The following is a 13,811-nucleotide window of genomic DNA, read 5'->3' as shown; positions in this document are numbered from 1 at the left end:
GCAGATCCGCATCCGTAAGAGATCCGTATCAATTGATGCGGATACGGATGCGGATGTCTGAATTAATGCGAATGTTCCGCATATGCGGATGCACATGCGAATATCCGCAACACCCCTGATCTAAATGACACAATATTATGATTACGTATTATAAGCTAAACTATTAATTGTCAGCCATACACAGATAAATTGTCTCCTTTTATGCTAGATTTTAAGCCTTAGCCATCCATAAATTAAGTCACACAAGTTTTGTGGATTTTTAAAACCCCGTGCCTGTCACAGGCTGTCACATTAGTAAGACCTCTCACTATGCTTTCACGTAACATATTTAAAAAATTTATAGGAGTAATAAAATTACTATGAATATGTCTATTAAGGTTGGCTTAACAACTTATTTATTTATTATTTATTCGGAAACCCAACAATCGCACACTAATACATAAATTATATACAAAAATAAAATAATATAAATCTAAGTGTACAGATAACTTACAGGGTTTCACATTATTCATTAGCTGTCACTGATTACAATAGTTATATATGTTAGTAAAATTACAGTTTATCAAAATATGTTAAAATTAAATTTAAACCTACATAAGCCTTACGTATAAATAATGATCGAGTAATATTTCTTAAGATTTTGCATTATTTAATCTAACTTTCGAGTTAATATTTTAGATTTTAGCATGTGACGTCACAAAAATTTTTATCCCTCCTATCCCACTTTGTCACATTTGTTAAGCCTCCTACTTAAACCGTGACTTAGTTTGTGGATGTCCCATTTATTTATTGTAGAATTAATTGTGATTTTTTATTAAATAGGTCTCGCGCATTGGAAAAAAATATAAAAGCTGAATGCCAGTTAGTCTCTCAAGCTAGCGACACAATGTTGTGTTGCCACATTTACCAATATTTCCTGGTAAATCTAAACATATCCCAACCAACCTAAGAGGAAACAGTATTTACAAAAAAAATGTGATAAAACTGTGAAAAAATAACAAAAAAAAAGTGAGTGACCGATCTCAAGATAGTGTGCAAGTTTTTATTTAAATCATTAGCAAATTTGACATTAAGTAAGTTTATTTTTTAATTGTGTAAATAAGGGGCGATGTCATGAGAATCAACATTACCATAGATTATAATATTACAGTAGCTATTCTGTGGTGGACAAAAAATTAAAACAATTGTAGACAGATTATTGCCATAATTTTTTTAGTTTCTTTTTAATCTGATGAGATTTTGATGATCAATTTTCTTAAAATATGCGTTATACTTTTTATTACATTTAAATATTATTTTATATTTATGCAACAATGCCTACTGATATTTTTAACTTTAGTTAAATATTACTTGAATTTAGGGAAATAATTATTTTTTAAATAAGCACACTTTTGTATTATATTTGTTATTTTGTGTGTTTATCTTTTGAAATTATTTATGTTTGTATTATGTCATTAATCAACTTTTGCTTTATACGCCGTTTTGTCTATTCTCATGGTGGATATACATCTTTGTTTTTTTATTAATCTGTGGTAAACCGTTATAAAATACTTGTAAATAGTAGATGTTCAATACATATTTTTTATTGTATGAATCAAATGAAAGACTTAAATTATTTACGGATAAAATTCTGTTTCCTTTACTATTTGGAATGCTTTTATTAGACACGTGAGAAATGGTCTTTACCGATGCTATGTTTGATATCGTAATGACTCTCAATAAAGTTACATTTAATTCGTGACTAGTAGTTGGTTTTAATTGAATGTGTAAATAAGTAGTTGGTTAAGTTTGTTCGTGTGCTTGTTATGTGTGGAAAATGAACGCACCACAATTACGTTATTTAAATGTATCTATGCTGGGATGTGTGATCCAAGCACAAGTTATTATTTCGAATTAATTATTGTTAAGGAGATTTTACCAATTCCCCGTTTAGGTTGGAGTAACATCTCCATATTGGCAAATTAAAAAAAATCATGTATATTATATTCTCTGCGACACGAAACATCCTCCCTTGGGGGTAGGTTGAATAGATCGCGGCATGGTTACTATTTATTATAAATCCATTAAAACTGATTTTCCTTTAAAATTCACGTTAACCCTTTGATTTTATTTGGGCTAATGCAATACAATTGAATCTTAAGTATCAACATATTCTCTTAGAGTTTTAAATGGTCCTTTCAAAATGTATTTCCACACCTACATGACCTCTTGTTACAATGTTAATTGAAACATAATCGTTCCCAAATTTCTATTTAATTTGATACAATAATAAAGTACCGGTATAGCCGCTCTACGTGCAATGTGCTGTCATGATGACAGATGTTACATATCTTTCTAAATGACATATAAATCCGAAGTGTTATAATAAGCGTGCTCTATATTAAAATTATAGATACCATCTCGTTATTTTGATAATTACATGCAACACCTTATACAGAAAACTAAACTGACACGTAGGTAAAATACCATAGACCAAGTATAGTAAATAGACATCCTTTGGCGTGGCCAACATGAGACAGATAATATCCTATATATATAGGTACATAATATAACACAAGTGTTCTTTCACTATCACTTTTGCATCGTTAAACACAACATCGCACCACATTTCCTTCGATTCTACTTAAAATTGTCACTGATGTTGAATAAATAGTGGATATTTCACACGTTTCACAACAATAATAGCTTATTTTTATAGACGTAAATAAAAGTAAACAAAATATCTGTGTAGCGCTGTCAAGTTTGTTTAGAACTCCGGTTGTACTTGAAAAAACCGGCCCGCATGGCGAAACCAAAAATCTAATCACTCTTTCTCATTTCTTTACATAAGACTCGCAAGTTTTTCTTTTTCTCGTGTGAGTGAGACGGAAGCTATCAATTAGTCCAGATACTATACTTGATCTATGTAAAATACGTACCCTTGAAGGTACGACTTGCTAGCGAAACACACTACGCAGATACGTAAAATATCTGTATCTGAGCGTATATCTTTCAATATCGCTCTCTATATAATTTGTATGAACTAACATGCACAGCGCAGATAATTTATATTTTAGTATAAAGTATCTGTGGGCACCGACGTATACGGAAAGATTGTGAGATTATTGTCTGCGTATATAAATATATCTGCAGATAACATCTGCCAATACAAATTTAAACTGCATGTAAATACAGGATGGATGCGGTAAAACGCGAACTCATTGTAACACTCTGTGTATAAACAATTCTTACCAAAAAACAAGTCTATTCAGTCTGAATGTATCATATTTTATATTGTCGTATCCGTTTAGTGTATTGTTTTATACCGTTATCTAAGTAATGTGTACTTCGTGCTAAAGCAAAAAGCGATTGTATGGATTGTATGAAACGTGCAGTGTTTGATAGATTGACAGATGACGGCTATAATCTTGTGAAAAACGGAGATAGCCGAAATCAACTACGTTTTAAGCAACTGTTCGCTTTCAAACTTAGGCGCATTATACTTGGGGGCCATATTGTAATTACTATTTCAAACTTATATCAAATCTCGCTGCACGTTTTATACTAAACTAAATTTCAACTTTTACTGAGGCAGTCCCGCCTATTATTACGTAGTATTAACACCCTCTTTGGGTACGACTAGCAAGGAGTTTGTCCCTCTCTAAGAACCTATTTTTTTTTTTTTAAATTTAATTCCAGCAGGCGAAATTCTCGCTCAAAATCATAAATCCCGTATCATTTTGTTAACTAAGAAATTGTAGGAAAGAATACAATAAGATTAAAACCGGGACCCAGTAACACCTTCAGCAATATTCTCGACGCATTGACTATCAATAGTAACCTACCTTTTTACCTACATTCGATAAAGAATTGTGGCCAGTATATTGTCAAATCAAGTCTTTAAATTGTTTGTTAAGGTGCGTTTGCGGATTAGTATAATATATCGGAGCTCTCAAGTGCCGCTGCTGTTATGAGCGAGACAGAAAGAGCAAACGATACAGATTGTAAGGGTTCATTGACCGAAATTATTATTACTTCGCGACCGCACTTTAAATAAATATCAATGAGCTTAAGAAAGTCAGTGCTAGCACGATTTGGGTTGTGATAAATCATTTTTTAAAGCATTACTGACTTATTGGATGGCAGTAATTGTAAGGTTGCTTGGAGTTATTTGTGTGCGATAAAGGATTGCTCTATTTATGCACAAGTCATGTATGATTTTATAAGTTAATTGGCTGTGGTGCCATACAAAAAAAAAATTAAAAATGACAAATAACATATTTAAAAAAAGTATTTTGATTAAGGTAGTGTATGCCACCTCTTATTAGTGTCGCACGGGCTCCAGGGCGACATTTTCTCCCAATGGTAGTAATAATAGGAGTTACGGTACACTTACCTTATCATTTCTGTTTCTCTTTTATTAGGACCGAATACGATGGATAAGGTTTTGTTTAGTGCTGTTAATAAACAACGAAGTTGCTACCGTCGAATACTCATTTACCAAAATATACCTCAGATTTAGTAATGCTAGAGTGTTGCCAGAAGCCCGTGCGTACACTAATGGGCTGTTATTTTATAGTGATTAGCTTATCAGCGTGGTTGACTATCCACGTGATTTAATTAAGTTGATTTATGTAACATTGTGTCAGCCGAAACTATTGTTAGATTGAATCACGGCGTGATTTCTACCAAAATTAGTAGTAATTGGTAAGTTTGAGCCACAAAAGCACCCTGTTACGATATACGTCAACGGATAATATACAAAGTACAGCTTAATATCTAAAAGTAAAATTTTAATATAACATTGAAGGACAATAATTTCACTTGTTTCAATGAGAAGTGGAGAACCAGTTCTAGGCTCCGTTGCACAGGATGCCGGCTAGATTATAGGAACCACTACGGCATCTATTTCTGCCGTGGAGCAATAATGTGTAAGCATTATTGTGTTTCCGCCCGAAGGGCGCCGTAGCTAGTGATGCACTGCATTGTAATGGGCAGAGCGTATCAATAACCATCAGCTGAACGCCCGTATAGTGCTGTTCAGGATTCTTGAAAAACACCAAGATTTCTGAGCAGCACTACAATTGCGCTCGTCACCTTGAGACATAAGACTCATTTGCCCAGTAATACAACTAGCTATGACTAACACCCCTACCGCCACCACTCGCCAGGCATCGTCTGGAGAGCCTTAAGGAGGTGCCTCTCTAGAGTCTGGAGCGGGCAGTAGAGTATATTCTCTCGCGCGCTGTGTGCGTGTTCGAAACGTAGTAGTAATTTAATTGACACCACCAACTCATGGTGTTCGTAATTGTGAGTAAAATGGTCGGAGCGGATAGTGTGCTGGTTACGATATTGAGCGAAGCCTATCGATAGGGCATGTCGGCGTTACGCCAGGGTTTCCTTGATCAGGGTCCATCATGAAGAAATACAACACTAAGAATTTCTCAGTTTATTGAAGCACAACTGCTAGTATAGATATGAACCGTCTTTACATAAAACAACCGCTTTTATAGCTTCCGCACAATAGATGAAACAGAGTAGATACAACTTCTTTTAAAACTCAAATACAATTAGGCATTGTAAAATAATTCCTAAATACAGCTCAATAAATGTATTAGTGAATTTATATAACTTAAAATTATTTATATAATAGTTTGTTCATTTAATTTGAACAAACATTACGAAGTAAGAAGATGGCCCTGCAAGCAAGTTTCGAAATACAATTAAGAAAGACTTAATGCATAAAATAATAAAGTTTGATACAGAATAACGATATTAATTCTAATACAAATTAATTTGAACATTTTCACATTCAATTAAGTATTTTAACAATAAATAAAAAATGAAACATCTTCAAACAATTCAAAGAGTCAAAACAGTGTCTATTAAATTAGTTAGACCTTAATAAATAACAGTTTTATGTTTACAAATAGCTATTTGTATTTAAATCTTATATATTTCAGATATATCAATAATAATATATTAATTTTAACGATAAACTAAAACATAAATATCAATAGTTGCAAACAATTGACGGTAGGTGGCGATTTGCGCCCATAGGCACGTAGGTAGCTGGCTGTTCGCTGTAACATGCTGGCTTAGCTAGACATAAGATGTTAAGTCTCATTTGCTCTGTAATTTCACTAGCTACGGCGCCCTTCAGACCGAAACACAGTTATAATGCTTACATATATACATACATCGTCGTGTTACCCATACTCCAGCCGGCATACGGTGCAAGGGAGCCCCCACTGGTGTAAACAAGTAAAGTGATGTGATGTTCGGTAGGTGACACAATGTAAGGTAACTATAAGTAATGTGTATAACATTAATATGTGTTCGTGTTATAGTACCTATGTGGTAAGCGATTCTAATGCTTTATGATTAGAGCTTGACGAGCCCCACTCTTAAGTATTGTTAAGTAGGTACAGTGATAAGTACATAACAGCTGTGTATTCGTTTACTTATTTTTAAGTAATAAGTTCCGGGCTTATTATAATAACTTATCTTAAAATGCACAAAGTCAGAAAAATATATTTTAATATTTCTTGGCCCAGCTATTATCAAAAAGAATTGGAAGTGTAGAGATAATTTGTATATTGTATTTTAATTAGTCTGGATGTAGCCGCCAGCCGGCATACGCGAATGTTCATAAGTCAGGGTTGCTAGATTTAAAACTACTAAATTAGCAGAAAATAGCCAATATTTATTTATTTTTAAGCCGCGGACGAGTAAAAAAAGGAGGACTCCGTGCCGTGTGATATTAACAAATGAAGCACCTTTATGCTAGTGTGTGTGCGGTTACGGGGATACCAGTTACACAATTTTTTCTCCCTTAAATAATCATATATTCACAAATACTTTTATAGTATTGTTTTTACACTTTTTCACAACGCACGACGGCGTTTTAAAATATTTTATTGCGACGCAAACTGATCTGTCACAGACGATGACAAATCTCATAATGGCGGCCGATCGGCTTGTATTAGTTTAAGTGTGTGCGTGGGGCTATGTATTTACATGTTTACTGGCTTGTTTTGATGCTTCACTGTTATGTAAGGTGACACGGAGTCCTTCTTTTTTACTCGTCCGTGTTTTAAGTATGTTGTTGTAAAGTTGTTTTGCCCTTGTTGATATTTATAGAATTCACGAGGTATGAAAGGCTGAGGTCTGTTCTCTTCTGTTTTTAAAGTGGTGTCTCATCTGAAATTGAGTAATAAATAATTGTACCAAATTGTTATTAATTTTGTTTGCCTTTCTGTACTATTTGCTACTTCATCTAGTTCGTATTGAAGCATAACATTATGCCGATTTCTGAATCCTTAGCATTTTCATACTATTTGACTGCAGATATTAAAAATAATTCGACCAATTGTTTGAAGTTCTATCTATATAAGGTTAAGATTTCCTCATCCAAGATATTGAAGTATAAAATTTTATAATATTTGTTTATCAGTGTTACCCTCGTCGACTTGTTTCTGAACAAACTATAAATTAATTTCTATTATTATTAACGCTAGAGACGCTTTGTGGCTTTCATACAAACAATAGGTTCAATCATATAGTTATTTCTACACACCATGGTACAGCATATTCGCAGTATCGCATATTCTGCTGACGATATACACTAATGAGGTATTTTTGACTTAATTTTGAGCGGATTTGAACTCTGGAGAATTGAACCAGTAGGTCTATTATTCAATGAACTTGAATCTTGGTTCAACATTGAAAGGCGACGTTGCCACTCAGTGCGAACTTTCACGAGGCTGAAATTTACCACATTGCTTGCTGCCATGCCTCAATAGGCAAACCTTATTGCAGCTCTTTCAGAGTTGTACGAGAAGTTGTCACTATTTTGCTAAACGCGTCAATATAAAAAATATTGCAATTGAATTCTTGAATTGAATTTTTACTACAGTGCACACGTTATAATATGGTCTTATGACTTCTTTCAAAAGATTTTTTTTTTTCTAAAAAAAAATCATGTTCCCGTTGTATGCTAAACAAAAATGGCCGCCGCCAGCTAAAGCCATATTAATATTAATATATTTTGTCTTCAAAAGCGTTGCGCTTTGCTTTGGCATTTCGAACCAAGAGCAATTAATAGATAATACACCCGGTAAAAAATTCTCTCTGGTGAATTTTTTGACGGCTCTCTTGCCGTGTCCACGAGGACACTGTAGCATATGACCATAGAAACGCTTGTGCACTGGAGCGTATGGGAGGCAAAGTTACGATAAAACTTGGCAAGTCACGCGCCTGGTTCATTCCGTGCGGACTGAGATGAGTCAGCATGTTTTGTTATCATGTGATATTGTAACTGAACGTGAATTGATATAATTTCTTATCAGGACAAATCAACGCTGCGGTAGATTATATTAATAGCTATACGTCAATAATTGATAAAATGTTGTCCTATATCTTGATATGACTTAAGACGTTTTTATACTCAATGGTTATCTAACCAAATTATTGCAATTGCGCGCGTTCTAAGCCATACTAATACCAAACAGTCGCTGCCTGTTGTGATATTAAACATCGGCTTTCGTTCGTTTGTTATATTATACATATTAACATCCGGCCGGGTCGAACATTCCTTGCAACCACGAGCAGTGAAGCTGTCATTAAGGCTTTGTAGATTTTTTGAAATCTGAACATTGCGTTGAATAGAATTGCCTGCACTACAAAAAAACAGATTGCCACGATGACAACTTTGTTCATGCAATTTAGAATCAGGCTTACCCAAAACAATGTCAAAAACCTACACACACATACTCACGCCTTGTTCCCGTCGGGATAGGCAGAGATAATAGAATGCCTCTTGCTTCTATCCTTACAAACCTCACGCGCTTCCTCTACATTCATTACTCTTTTCATACATACTCGCCGGTTGCGGGTGCTTCGGACCTTTCTTTTCTCAAAACGACTCAATTTGGTCAACGAATGTTCTACGAGGTCTCCCGCGACCGACTTGCCCACACACACTTGCCTATATTTGATGCGTCATTCCTTCTTCACTCATTCGCTCCACGTGTCCAAACCGATTTTTATAATGTCGTCAAATGACACTTCTACCATCTCGGAAATGTTGAGTTTTTATGAGAATAAATACTGAAGACTCGTTGCTACAGTTTTTAATTATCAAATAATATAATATACGATATGAAATTATTACTGAACACATAATACCTAACAAAACAAAATATTAAAAAATTATCCCATGAAAATAGCAAATCATCGACAAATTTTAATATGATTCACAATTTTATTGATAAATCATTCAGCAAACTTGACCTCGATCCCTCCCTACATTGATCCACTTTCAATAATAAAACGGCACGTAGTATTTTTATATTGTAAATGAGTATTAACAATATACTTATTCATAATTTCAGAGACATTTGAAAACTTTAATTACTAATAATTCTGTTACTGTCCAGGATAAAAATGTGACTTTATAATTATCATATTTATTCTATTACATTGATATCTTACCTACATTTTATGATCATTAGAATAGTTAAAAACTAAAAAACACGCTTAAATTAAATTATCTTTTGTATTAATGGTTTAAATTGAAAATTGACATCAATTCCTGCCTTATCTGGACAAATGGAATAATTTTTACAAATTAATGTATAGTCATCGGTCCTCGATAAATCTACGAAGTTTGAACGTAATATGGCCGTTTAAAGTGGGTCATAATCGCGCCCAAATGAGGCGATTACAAACAAACATACAAACAGGTAAAGCTAATAAAAAGCTTGTAACAACTAGTGGTCTTGAGTCAAATGTTTTATCAAATTGTGAATTTGTCTTAAACTTAGAATAAATAAAACAAGTAATGATCATAATTAAGGGGTTTTTATTAAAACCCCTTTATTATTAGTTATTTATTAATAGGATGCTAGATTTTCAGGGTCTTATGTAAAATATTTCTTCAAATTTCTTTAAAAAGTTTGCTGCCGGAAAGACGTCGTAAAATGTATGAAAACCTGCAAAGCGCCTCTAGCGGTTAATAAAGGAAACTATTTTTGTATACGAATATAAACACTATGAATCCAAAACTGTTGATACGACGTTACCTTAACCCGTTATTTGTAACGACAAAATAAATAAATTCAGTATATTCTAAACCCAAATAAACTAAACTAAAGTAGTCGGTTGAAGTTTATTTTTAAATATGTCCCTATTTGTACTGCACGTTATAGCTATCAAATGTTTAGTGATGTAATAGCCAATTTTAGGTTAGTATTCATAAATTGCCGCATGAAGAGACGAGGCTAATTCGTCTTTTCGCCTCCATTTTATCGAGTGATGCACCCGGAACCCTTATTTGGGCTCAGCGTGCACGCTCTACGACAACTCCATGTAAGTATTCCGTCTGTCAAAAAAGTCCTAAGATGTATAAATAAAATGCAAATACTTCTATTGATCAACGGACGTTTAAACCATTCAAAAGTCAGAATCTGTTTTTTATTTTATTTTATTTTATTAGGAAAAGCAACCAACTACAACTTACTGAGTAGGTACATAAAGAAATAACATATATACTATATAACATATAGACTAATAAAATTGTAGTCAGATACGCTATCCACATCTGACTATGTAAAACTTTGAGGCATTCAATGCTAGTAATACATAGAAAAAGTGTTTACATAATACTAATTGAAATTCAAGGGAAATAAATAAATTTATCTCTCACATTCTGGCAAAAATTCCTCACGCCTAATAAAATAAATCTATAAATCTAGTGGGGAGCTTTCCTTTCTTTCTCAGTGTTGATAACGGTTCCAAAATGTTTGATATTGACACCTAATTCCGTAAATCTCATTATTCTTTGTGTTAAAAAGTACATCTTGCTGTTCATTGCAAGAACGGTATAAAAGAGATATAGACCAATATAAATGCATAAAAGAGATTTACTTTCTCAAAATTGATTCCTTTAGAATTCTTTTTGATGTCATTTCTAATATGCTAGATACTACTGCTGCTTCGGAAACAAATGGCGCTCTGAGATAGAAGCCGCGCAAGAAACTCTCCTAGTATACTATAACTGCGGAAGTTCTTTTGCGATCTCACGCGTTTGGCGATGCCTTTTATAAGTGGTTCACACTTTTTTTTTATCATTTGATCTGAAACTCAACTTGATATGGGAGATAACTTTAAACAATCTGTACTTATTGAATTTAAATGTATGAAGTATATATAGTGTGAAAATGTTCATCGCTTTTATTTAGTCATAGGAAAACAGACCGTGAATTGTAATAGATATTAATTTGTTACACACAGATGGCGTAAAATAGTTTATTAGTGCAATGTAAAAATAATTATTGTCGTAAAACAAGCTGTACGATATCTCGATAAAGTTAACGAAGGCTAAATCAACAGAAACCCTTCGTTGCGTGGTTTCAATTATTGTTGTTAACTCATTTGTTCCAAATAATGTTATTATGATGTTTTTGAGACGATCGAAATCGCTTAGAATCATTTATACGTCTAGATAGACTATGACAGCCGTGAAAACGACGAAAAAAATAGAATTTAGAACTACCCTACTACTATTTTGAGCAATTCACGCACACTAACACAAAGTGTCATACAAATCGCGAATGTAAGACGTAGCTGTCATGCACACAAAAGTAACTAATCTAGCCTGTTTCTATGCATTGTGTGCCAGAGACTGCCTATACGTATAAATTATATAAGCGAAATCGTTAAGGTTGCTTTCGACAACTTTATTGAGACTGTCATGTGGCACGCCCTCTATATCTTACTCTATGTACTACAACTTTCTAAAATCTAAACTGTTAAACGGGTATAATATTATATGATATGTTTGAAAATTAAAAAAATTCCATTCATTTCAAAAAACTTCGTCATAATGTTTCATTGAAGTAATGTATGTAAAGTAAGACACCTATCTTGCAGTATCCGAGTTTATTACTGAGTTATGTGTAGGTATACTGTAAGTAAAGTTAATTTATTTCATTTGATTTAATTGATTATTTCATGTCACATTGTTTCGGCGTCACCCTAATTGTAATAAATTATTTTTAATAACAAAAATTTGTCTCAAAGTACCAAAAAACTTAATAAAATATTTCGTACACACTTTTGTTTTTTATTTATTTCCTAGGGAGTTATTAATGTTAAGGTTATGGTTGGCTTATATGGTTAGCTTACAGTTCATGAATCTTATTAAATATCTTTTGCAGTAAACTGACCTATCTAGAGCGGTTGAAGAATTAGACTTCCCAAAGAGAAGCTATGTTTACGCATTAAAAGACCGCTTTCAGAGAGGATTTGTAACTAGTTTGAATCTACATTATTAAGAATTTGCACGCACTGCAATATCAGGTCTCGGATTGAAAAGTGTCAGCGCCCCGTTAGGGTCCTGGTTAGAATGCGTAAGTTTTCCCAACTTAGCCCTTTTTCGTCTACCTTAGAACTATCGACTTTTCGGCTGGCCATTCTTGTTCTTGAATTTCCGTGATTACATCGTTATAAGCACTTACTACTGGAGATTGCAACTGTAATTTTGTTTGAAAGCAATTCTTTATTTCTGAGATATCACGTTCAGACATTTTTAAGCTATTGCATAGCTTCTATTGCGGGTCTTGAGCGTGTAGACCGAATCCAGAAATTCCGTAACGAAAATATCCTAACAAACCCCATACTAGATGTATATAGATATTTCGCCACGGTCACTACCGTTGCCGTGGAACAGCGGATATCACGATGCTTTTTGTGCAGAAGGTCCCAGCTTCAAAGCCTGGGGTACGTCTTGTATTTTTTTTTTAATTTCTTTATTTTTTTATCAAGTTTTTTTAATTTTTATTATTATGCTAAGTATTTTTATTTAGTTTCACTTGTCCCGTGGTCTGTCTGTAATCAAATCTTGCAAGTTAAATTTTACTCACTTCCCGTTTGCTTTTTTTTAAATTAATTTTATCAAAAATAACCTCAATATTATTTATTTTTTATTTTCATTGTTGTTTTTGAAATATTAATAATATGAAAATGTGTCAGTGGACAGTTGCCTCAATGGGAAACGAGTGCTATCTTGTGTTAAAATATAAAGCTACGATAATAAATTTATCAGTTTCTTTTCACTTTTTTGGATCACTTAGTGTATCCAAAAAAACCCCAGCAACTGGAGTACACTTAAGAAGGGTCGAAAATACTTGGTACAAATGGTAATAAATTTCCACTTATTTTGGCTGGTGATTTCAACATCAACTTCGCTGATAAAAAATCAGAGCGATTGACAACTTTTCTTTTGAAAATATTGAATTTGAAAATGAATAATGATCCACAAGAATCCACAATAAAATATGGGACCACCATTGACGCGGTATTTTCCAGATATTTAGAAGATATCAAGTCTGAAACTTATGTTTCTTATTTCAGTTACCATAAACCTATAGTTTCAATGATAAATATTCCTGAATAACCTACATGTATTGTGAGATAATAAAAATATTTTGAACAATATTAATTTCTCATTTATTTAATAAAAGAAAAAAAAATTTTTTCTTACCACCAGGCTCAAAAAGTGTAACTTAAATTAATATCAAAACAAAGGAAAAAAATACTGCATAAATAAATAAATTATAATTGCATAAGTTGATAAAAAATGCTATGCAATAGCTTTACCGCGACAGTCCCCGAGTGCCACACGTCTTTTTTTCTTCGTTAAGCTTTACCGTATTTTTTAATGTTATCACTTTCGATTTTAGTTTCTTATTGTCAGTTAGTAGGTGTTCCGTTGTGGTTTTGATGTCCTGTAACTGTTCTCGGATGAAGGATGTATTCTCACTTATTGT

The 13,811-nt window shown here is 33.2% G+C and overlaps 1 protein-coding gene across 1 annotated transcript in view; it reads left to right on the top strand.

Moving 5' to 3' along the window:
- Positions 1–12,096, top strand: part of LOC126969863 (PHAF1 protein CG7083) — a 48,962-nt gene extending 36,866 nt beyond the window's left edge. The window contains exon 11 of the mRNA XM_050815441.1: positions 823–12,096. The gene's annotated coding sequence lies outside the window, so the exon portion shown is untranslated. The remainder of the gene's footprint in view (positions 1–822) is intronic.
- Positions 12,097–13,811: the final 1,715 nt, after the last annotated feature.

Source organism: Leptidea sinapis, chromosome 19 (assembly GCF_905404315.1).
Source record: "Leptidea sinapis chromosome 19, ilLepSina1.1, whole genome shotgun sequence".
Classification (NCBI taxonomy): domain Eukaryota; kingdom Metazoa; phylum Arthropoda; class Insecta; order Lepidoptera; family Pieridae; genus Leptidea; species Leptidea sinapis.
The sequence above is the reverse complement of the archived record's forward strand: the minus strand, read 5'-3'. Positions and strand labels throughout refer to the sequence as shown.